The sequence below is a fragment of the Pteropus medius genome, unplaced genomic scaffold (assembly GCF_902729225.1).
Source record: "Pteropus medius unplaced genomic scaffold, Ma_sr-lr_union100, whole genome shotgun sequence".
Taxonomy (NCBI): Eukaryota; Metazoa; Chordata; class Mammalia; order Chiroptera; family Pteropodidae; genus Pteropus; species Pteropus medius.
The window spans coordinates 12,809,750-12,818,438 of NW_024350926.1; the positions used below are offsets into that span (position 1 = coordinate 12,809,750).

Here is an 8,689-nt window from a genome sequence, read left to right on the forward strand (position 1 = left end):
GTGGCAGCTTGACCTTCGTCTTGGCCACCTCCCGTGGGTGCTGAGCGCTGCCGACAGGCAGAACCCAGCAGCCTCATGAGGAGCCGGTTATTGTCTGAGCTCATCGTTTATTTATGACAGTTCACATCTGACTTCAAGTGAAGACATAGTTTTGGAGTGCACGAATTGACTCTCTTCGGAAATGGTGCAGACGAACTTTCTTTAACTAAAACGTGCATTCCCCATGACCTATATATTTTCAGGCTAAATGCTGAGTCACGAAAGGCAGTAAAAAAAAAAAAAAGTCTTTCTTCCTCCAACTCTGCCCTTCAGGACTGGAAACGAATGTGCCAAATCCCACGTAGACGTCATTCCCGGGGGCGTTCCAGGTCTGGGAACACGGGAAAGGAGGCCGCTTAACCCGCCTCTCTGCCGGCCGCGCCTGAGAGCGTTTCAGAAAAGCGGGGTCTCGGGCCACACTCAGACCGGTCGGGTCAGGACCTGCACCCCAGTCCCGCCCGCCGCGCGGTCCTCGCGCACGGCGACCCCTGAGAAGCTGCCATCGGCAGAGCCCACAGTCTCCGGAGTTCAGCTTCGATCGGCACTTTAAAAGGCAGCGTAATAATGGTTTCATCACTATGACCTTCTCCAAACGGAAAGTTTCCACCCGTAGCTACCTCTGAGATTTCCCTTGCAATAATGTGACAGCCACCATGCTGCTGTTTAAAAGTATCTATGGTTCGAACACAAGTTTCCACAACGTGTTTCTGCGTAATCTACAGGTGCTTCTGTGATGGCCACGGGCTTTCCCAGCAAGGACAGGGGCAGTGCTCTCCTGCGAGCCACCACTCTGTCCCCAGACACCTGAGTCTCAGGCCTCACTGTCCTGCCAGATGCAGAACCAGAGAGACCAGGGGCCTTTTTTTTTTTCCTTTTTTTACCATAATTTTAGCTCTAGTTCATTTGAAGCGTGCGTTCCACCGCGGGCTGATGCAGGTGAGGCTTCTTCCCTCTGCCCCCGCTGCCCTGGTCTCCGAGGGCTCGGCCACGTCTTCGAAGTGGGCCGCCGCGCGGTTCTGCCCGTGCCTCTCGTTAATCACCTCCTGTCACTCTTCCGGTCTCTTTCCAGCTTCTCGGTCCTTCTGGAGTCCAGGAGCCTGGAAATAGCACTCCAGATGTGTCTGCCTCCGGTCCCGCCCGCCCTGCTCCGTGACAGTCTTCAGAGACAACCCGAAATAGCCCTGGCCTCTTCTTGCTGGAACTTCAACATTCTCAGGCCGTTTTGCATTTTTAAAATGAGCTAAATTAGATCTTCAACAGCTCAGATCACCGCTTTTCTACAAAGTCAGAGGTTATGTTTGAGTTCTCGAGCACGCCCCAACACGCGGTGAGCTGCAGCTTCTGCTCGCCAGCCCGGCCGGTGGCTGTGGGAAGCATCTCGGGGCTGTCCCCAAGCTTGAGCATGGAGCAGATGACACCCTTGCCCTGCCACGGCGGCTCTAAGAGCATTTAACAATGTTTTTTGGATAGATAAAGAATAATGAATTTAACCAGACAGAGTTCACTCTATAAAACTGGTAAGAAGAAGTCAGTATTTTAAAAACGATTCTGGTCCGTTCCTTTTCCACGTATTTAGGAAGCGTGCATGTTTCCCGGCTGGGGAAGCCATCTGGGTTCGAGACTATGCCTGCTGGAATGGCCCACGTGTTTCATCTCTGACTGCTCAGCCTGGGGACTGTTTTGATAAGCCCTTAGGTAGTGAAGACGCCTCGCAAGGAAGAAACAGATCTGCTGTTTTCTCTCCGTGTCGTTTGTCCAGGCAGCAGGAGCTCTGGCTTCTGTGCCCCATGTCAGGACCCGCCGAGGTCCTCTCAGCCTCCCTGTCTGTCAGTTTGGGTTCTGGGCTGGGAGGTCCCCACACCCTACAATCCCTTCCTCCCCCAGATCGGGCTCCTGGTTCGGTCTGTAGTCTGCGGTGAGCCCTCGGAGGAAGGCCCGTCAAGCTGGTATGACGAGAAAGCCCACTGAAAGGTGGGAAGGAGCACTGACGATGGCCTTGGGCCCCGGCGTCTCCGTGGAGAGGGCTGGAAGCGCCCAGGGCGTCTGGCAGCCGGGGGCCCAAGACCCGGGAGGGCGGAGTGATTCACCATTCCAGGAAAGGGCTTCGAAGATGAAGACTAAAAGCACTTTGTGAGACCTTAATAGCAGAATCACCATTTGAGGACATGCTTAAGAGTTGAACTTTTACTGGAAAACTCTAAAAATATAGATGGGATCATCAAATGCTTTAAAGTACACATTATCAAGATTTAAAAATTTTTTAAAATTGATGTAGGAATTTACAAATGGAACAGTCATTTACTTTAAAATGTTGTGGGAGAAAGGTATAATGTAAATAAATAAATATAATTTTTTAAAAGTTCTAAGTACTATCAAATAAGCTAAATAGGCTTTTAAAAAACTTTTTAAAGTATTTATAAAAGAGAGACACTCCAAAAACAAACAAACAAAAAAACCACTACACGTCTTCATATACGGGCAACTCTCTGCCATGGGTGTTGCCTGCCCTGTGGGTTCACAAAGGCCAAGTTGACATCTGGGGCCGACTTCCCCGTCACCAACTCATGCTTGAGCCACCCCCGGCTGTCCTTTGTCTTTCACCCAGCAGGTACATGCCCAGCGGCCTCAACTCGGCTTCCACGGCAGCCAGGACAAGTCTGCTGATGAAAAAGCCAACAAGCTGACCCCACCTGTAACCCCCACTTCCCTGGACTAGGACGACCCTGGGCAAAACCAAGGTGACGAGCACAGTGCGGTCAGCTCCAGCCGCACCGGTGTCTGCTGCTTGGAGACGGGATGCCGCTGCCCCGCCGGCCTGGCCCCGGCAGCGCGGTGGCCGTCCGCACGTGTGGCACTGGTGGAGGCTGCCGACAAGGCACCGCCTTCGGGACCGGCGGCTAGGCCTCAAAGCTGACGTGATGCACCCTTCAGGAGCCTCCTCCTCTGCGGAGCTGCTCCAGGCGGCACGTGCGCGGCAGCATCCTGTCCACGACGGCCTGTGGGGTCGGCACGCTCGTCCACCCGGCTCCCAGGCGAGGACACCGAGGCGTAAGTGACGTGGTCGCAAACCCTAAAGCGGAACCGCAGACCCCGTCTCGGTTCCAGTCAGACACTGATGGAGACACGCTGGTGACGGGATCCCTGAGATGGGCCGCAGGTCCCAGCGAATTTCCTGTAAGGCCCCCAGGTGGACCCAGGGAAAATCAAGCCCGTCAAGGGAGCTCTGTAAAAGCAGACGTTAGCACTTAAGATCAGAGAGACGGTAAGCCCGAGCAGGACTCAGTGGGCCGCTGCTGGCTTTGTGGGAGGAGGGCGTGCGACAGAGCCGGGAGGTGCTCAGGGGAGGCCCCGGCCAGCGAGAACCGGGGCCGTTGCGAGGTGTGTGCAGGGGTGCGCCTCACGGGGACCAGCACGTACCCGAAGCGTTGCCATCCGGAGAGGACCTGGGGGCTAGAGGAGGTAAACGCCTTTCTCAGAGTCGACGTCCTGCGTGCGAGAACCCAGACGCCCTCTGACCCCCGATTCGGCATGTGTTTCTTGTTTTAATTCGATGCGCCCGTATCTTCAACAGGGATGTCGCGAGAGGACTTGACACCTGGACACACAGCCGATTGCGAGCCAGTTGTTAAACCCGGGTGGGGGCCTGGGACGGATAAGGGGGTGTGCGGCGTTTGTCTCATTTTTGATAGTCTGGAGACACAGCCTCGCAGGTCACAAACCACGTTTTCGTGGGTGGCTTAGGAGGTGCTTCTATAGAGCGTTCTGGAAAACTAGTTCTAAATATTTGCAAGCAGCGTCGGCTTCTCTAAAGCGTTTCTCTGGGCCGTTTCTGGAGGAGGCGGGTGTTTTCGAGGGCTGTCCAGGCCTCACAGTGGCTCCAGGAATCTCCGTTCTGTGGCCCAGGCCCTGCCTTTCCTGGGGCACACTAATTGCCTTCACCGTTTCCTTTTAAAACAGACAATAGGACATGGGACCAGAGGTTCCGTGACCAACAAACAACTATAATTTATGTAATAATATATAAAAACAAAGTCATGTATATAAATCAAACAAACACACATGAGTTATCAGACAAATCTAAACCCATCAGGATGAGGGGATGGGGGTGGGGACGTCAGGACGGTCCCCAGGTAGTGCCACGCGAAATCCTGTCCGATGTCTCTAAAGACCTTACAGTAAACGGAGTCAGGACGAGGGCAGAAACCTTAGCCTGTGGTTCCGGGTGAGGGGGGCAGCCCTCTGGCCTACACGTGATGAGGTCAAGGAGCGAATGTGACCTAAATAAGAGTCGGCAGAGATTCGGGCTCAGACGCCCTTGCGGTGCTGGCCGATCAAGCTGAACTACTTCACCCTCAGGGGTAAACAAACACCACATGCCACGGTGGCTGCAGAGGGCAGGAATGCTGGGACGAAGGCCTGTTATTTCTTCACTTGAACTTTAATGTCCCTGGCTCAAATCCTCTCAAGCTTTCTACATGCCACAGCTATCAGAAAACAGCAAGCAATCCGTGGCCGAAATCCCCAGGAAGGAAGGAGCTCACGGGAAGATCAGCAGTGATATTTGACATTTGACGTGCCAGAGTTCATTTGTTCCTTCTCGGCCCCGTATCGGGAAGCTCTGTAAGGTGAACTTTCACACGGCAGGTTACCTGAGGAGGCGGTCGAGTGCCAGGTGAATCACAGGGCCACATTTTATTCCCCGGGACCTAAGAAACTCGGCTAAGGAAATAAGCATTTCTAAATATTAAGGCTGATGTTGGACAAAATAGTGTGGCTAGAACGAAACTGGATGTCCAGTGATGGTTATCATCTGGCAGAACCAGAATTGCAAAGCGGTGACCATGGCGACAGGGCAGTCACTGAGCGCTAAGCTAGAGACACTCAGCCAAAGAGCAAAGCACACACAGGGCACTGCCGGAAGCGTCATCCGAAGAACCTACTGGAAGCCAAAGATGTTGCGAGGCCCACATGAGCTCCGTGAGAACCAGAGAAGACGATGTAGGTTTCAGAAGTGTTCTCCCCTCTTCTCTATGGAAATGGAAGGTTCTAGAATCAACAGGTGATTGACTCATTTTTTTTATTATCTACAGCAACAACAACAAAGAGACCAACATGACCCTGTATAAGACATGGGAACGTCAGGGTGCTGAGGGTTATTCACAGTTCCTTTCAGTCAGAGGTCTACTCCACAGCCTGCAGGAGCAGGCCGGGGTTCTGGACGCCGGCCGCCATGGGGACGCCTGGCTGTGGTCATGCCCCTGCCACCTCGGCCCCGGGGTCACGTGACTCACCAACGTGCCCACGGGGACTCAGCCTCTCACCCTTCCTGGTTCTACCGGTTATGACTCATGACAAAGCTCCTTTGTTAAACCGAACTGTCAGCTCTAGACTATCTAAACCCAAACCCCGGTTCTTCTTTGCCCCCGAGAACTTTGGCTGTGCCTTCTGGACCACGGCGGTGACGGCCTGACCCTCCCGTCTCCCCGCCGTACCCGAAACCCCTTCTCAGAGGGGCCTGCGTCTCCCTCTCTCTCTTGTGACGCCGCTTAGAAGTGAGCAACGAGGACGGCGTCCCCTTTCCTTCCCTGTGCCACCTTCAGGCCTTGGCTCGTCACCCCCACAGCGGCCCCCGACCCCACCCCCAGCTTTAAAAGGAAAGTAGTGGTCAATCAACTTACAACAAAGGAGCCCAGAACAGAGAACAGAGAAAGGACAGTCTCTTCAAGACCGTGTGCGGGGAAAACCGGATGGCCCCATGCAAAAGAATGAAACTGAACCGACACGAACGAAAAGCCACGCGATTGGATTAGAGACTTGAACCTGAGGCCTGAAACCGTAAAACTCCGAGAGGAACACACAAGGCAGTGCCCTCTCCGACAGCGGTGCTGGCGACGATGTTTGGATTTGATGCCAAGAGCAAAATTAACAAGTGGGACTACGTCCAACTGAAAAGAGAAAGCAGGAAATTTACTCGGAGGCTGTTGCAATGCAATGGAGGTGGCACGAACTTTGAGGGAAGACAGAGAAGGTCACGGGCGTGAAGGACGTGGAGGAGTCGCGGCTCCAGGACGCGGGGAGAGGGGGCCTGCAGGGTGGGCCCAGGTCCTCGGGGTGGGAAGCTGCGGGGTGGGGAGGGCATTCTCGGTACCGGAATTCGGGAGAAAGGCAAGATCGAGGGCCAAGAGGGTGAAGTCCAGCGTCACCATGTGAGGCGTAAGGCCCCGAGGGAGTCAGGAGAGAAGACGCCCCGCAGGCAGACTCCAGGACAGGCGTCGAGCTGGGGGTGTGTGTCGCAATGTCCCCCGCATGGAGGTGGTGGTCGGACCTGAGAGAATAAGAGGCCCGAGGATGGTCACCGTGACGGTCACCGTGATCGTAACGCGTGTTGTGTGCATTTCCTCGGGCCGATGAGTGGCCTGAGGGTGGGTGAGCTTCTCCAAATGCCAGATCGCTCCCCATCCTGGGGCATCGCGACCAGAATAGAATGACTGTGCTACTCACCAACATTGTCGGTGCTTAACAGACACTCGTCAACTTGTAAATTCGGCCACTCTGTGCTTCTGTAAACCTCTCTACCAACAGGATAAACACGTGGCTTATCCGCGGAGGTTCTCTGAGGATCTGCATCGTCTAGGGGTAAGATCGTGCGGGCTCCGGGCTCCTTTTTGCCACTAACTCCCGTGTGATCCACCTCTCACCTTCAGCCTCTGCATCTGTAAAATCGCGGGGCGGGACCCTGTCCAGCTGCGACGTTACGCGGTGCCCCTGACTTTCAAAACGAAAATGTATCTCTCGCCGGAGGTTCCAGCCGAGGGTTGATGAGCCTTCAAAACACGAGGCGCGCAGAACCTCTAACCAGGAGAGTCTGACGCGGTGAGTGAGGGCGCCTTCTCTCTGCCTAGTAATTTTCTCAGCGAGAGACTTTAATTGTTATGTGGGTTCTAAAAACGAAAATAGGCTAGAATCTGCGCTACACCCCAAATAAATAGTGACCCCCAAATAGCAGGTTCGTGCGACGACAGGGGACGGACGAAGAATGAGAGAGAAGTCGCCACCGCACGGGGGCTGCTGGGGAGCCCTTCGGACTCACGCGCCGTCCATTCACTAACGCTCGTGTATGTGTTTGCTTGCTTGGGGAAAAATGCAGTCCTGGGGCGAATTCTGCACATCTAATCACAGAGCCAGAGGCTTCCACAGCGCTTGTTCATTAATTTCCTGTGTCTCTGTGCCGACGTTATCGTTAACTGTTCACTTCTACTTAGACACGACGTGCACGCAGCTCACTGAAGGAGCGTTTGGGGCGGATCTAAGACACGTTCGTCCTGTAGGTTTCATCGTGGCACAGTCTAAACGAACAACACAAAATGCTCTCTGATCGCAACAGCGCCAACGAGCAGCTCTCGAAAGTTTTTCAAAGTTAATTTTCAGTATATTTGAAAAATTGTAAATTAGTATGGTCAAATTGATGCCAGTAGTATTTTACGTAGTCATTTTTTTAAAAAAAAAAAAATCAAAATGGGCGTTTTCGTGTCATTCAAAGGGCAGAGCTTTTGTTCAACCCAAAGTAAAACGTCATTGACGTTTTTAGCAAGATTTCGTTCAATTTCACCGGGAAGGTCGAGGTCGCAGACAGACCGAGAGGCTGGGGGAGGGAGCTGACAGTCGCACCGAGCTGCCTCTCGGTCAGGGCTGGCCGCAGGCAGGACGGCCGAGAGCTGGGCTGGCACGAGCGCTGGGAGAACTGGCCTCGCTAACGCCTGGGATGGGTGCAGGGTGCACGAGCGTGACCCGGGGCTCCCGGTGCATTGCGAGGCAGGCAGCTCTGGCCTCCTACCACGGTGCGGAAGGTGCCTACGGAACATTCTCTCTCACACAACGAAGCCCTTCACTGGGACCGGAATCCAGTCGCCGGCTCTCACAGAACAAGGAATTATTTAAACCCTTCGCAATTTCATCAGGATGGGCCTGTTGCCTCTTTCCACTTCACGCCCAGAAGTTCTAGACAAAATCTCTTTATATTCTTAAAAGACGTTGTCATACTATTAATATTATCAGAAGGCAACTCGAATGACGCACTAATTTGATTAATGTGTTGATTATGTTATTACTTTATTAATTTAATATTAAATATTAAAAAGCAGCTCAGAAAGGATTCCGTTTTACATGGAATTAGTCCCAAAATCACGCAGCGATCCGTTGATGCCCTGCGTAAACTTCCGCCTCCTCCCCCCGAACCGTCTGAATGATGCTGACCCGCAGCAATGAAGGGAAGAATCGTGAAATGCGATTGTCGCCAACCACCCCTGTGGCCGCGCAGACGACGAGGGTGATCTGTGGGGTGTGTTTTCTCCCCATTTAGAAAGAAGAACAAATCGCCGTTTGTCTGTTCTTCTGCCTCTGCCGAGTGAACCTTTGTCCTACCCTGGCTGCTGTTTGGTTTGGGCACAAGCCTGGAGCTTGTATAACTGGATCCTGAAAGTTTAGTGACAGGAAGCTCCTCGCTGGCTACAGACCGGAGTCCGATGACACCAGGGCGGGAGAAAGGCCAGCACATCTGCCGTGGTCACAGTCTGGGGAACACGGTACGGAATAGTAGCCTGTGAGAACCTTGTCCTCGAGCTTGGGGTTTGAGGAAACACGGAACCCAAGA

General features: G+C 53.5%; 1 long non-coding RNA gene across 1 annotated transcript; it reads left to right on the forward strand.

The window, feature by feature from the left end:
* Positions 1-272: 272 nt before the first annotated feature.
* On the forward strand, positions 273-1,278 carry LOC120585570 (uncharacterized). Its single transcript, XR_005648440.1, has 2 exons — positions 273-975; positions 1,109-1,278. It is a non-coding gene; the product is annotated as an uncharacterized LOC120585570 (long non-coding RNA).
* The last annotated feature ends 7,411 nt before the right edge of the window (positions 1,279-8,689 follow it).